This window comes from Branchiostoma belcheri, unplaced genomic scaffold, assembly GCF_001625305.1.
Source record: "Branchiostoma belcheri isolate BF01 breed outbred unplaced genomic scaffold, Haploidv18h27 scaffold131, whole genome shotgun sequence".
Taxonomy (NCBI): domain Eukaryota; kingdom Metazoa; phylum Chordata; class Leptocardii; order Amphioxiformes; family Branchiostomatidae; genus Branchiostoma; species Branchiostoma belcheri.
In genome coordinates, this window is record NW_017802725.1 from 346,611 (window position 1) to 347,755 (window position 1,145).

Below are 1,145 nucleotides of genomic sequence, written 5' to 3' on the forward strand. Positions count from 1 at the left end.
TGGAGATTGTATTCTTATTAAATCAATAAATGTGTATTATGAATAGTATCTAACAACTGCTTATGTGATCTTTCTATATAACGTTACTGTTAACGTTATAATGTCAGAAAAACAATAGCATGAATAGAACAGTCATCACTTTTTCTTATTTTCCTTAGGGTTGAATCAGATAACATGACATCAATGGCAAGAGGAGAAAAGATGGGGAAAACATCACCAAATTCAGTCCAGGGAAACAGGTGGCAGATATGTTATACAGGTATTTCATATGATATGATATGATATGATATGATATGATATGATACAATTTCAGCAATGTTGACATGGTCAATACTGACATGACATGTTCATATGTAATGCTCAAACTAAATTAACACGAATATTTATTATCATAATTTATGTAATATTATTTGTCAGGGCTGGACACTTGACTGGCACAAACATCCACCAAGGAACTACACACGGTCCCCCTCCTGGTCTTGAAATTCAGTCCTGATGCCAACTGCCTCTTGTCGATGCCTTCGAGATGGGATCCTGGTAGTATCCACCAGACTCCTTTGCAGGCTCAGAGGAGATTAGCCTGTGTATACAAAGCTCTCGGCCGGAGGGGGGCGGCAACCTAGGGCGGCGGCCGCCAGGAGCGCGATTTAGTCAGGCTAAGAGGAGATCAGCCAAGAAAGGATGTTACTGACCAAGGGAGTTAGCTGGCCATTAAATGAGGGGCAGTGCAGCAGGCCATTAAGTCAGTTATGGCTAATTTCAAACAAAATTGAGTCGGATAAGGCTGATTACATACATACTGATTGCCTATATTTGTTTTGCATCTTTAAGTTTTGACAGGGATCGAATCATGATAGTTTTATCGTTTTATCAATGTGAGGAAAGCTCCTTGGTTGTATAGATATTAGATTTGTCTATTCAATCGACCATTATTCTAGACATAAGTTACAGTTAACTGCTGCCAACATGCAACAGAGCAATCAGTGTAATCAATGATGTGACAGAAAATGAAGTTTTTCACATAAATGACAGTTTCGTGATGTATGCTTCTTGTATTTGTATGTTCAATGGGAAAATGAATGTTGACAAGCATTAGATTTGAACTTGAGACACTATGCATTAAAACTACAAATGTATTAAAAGGG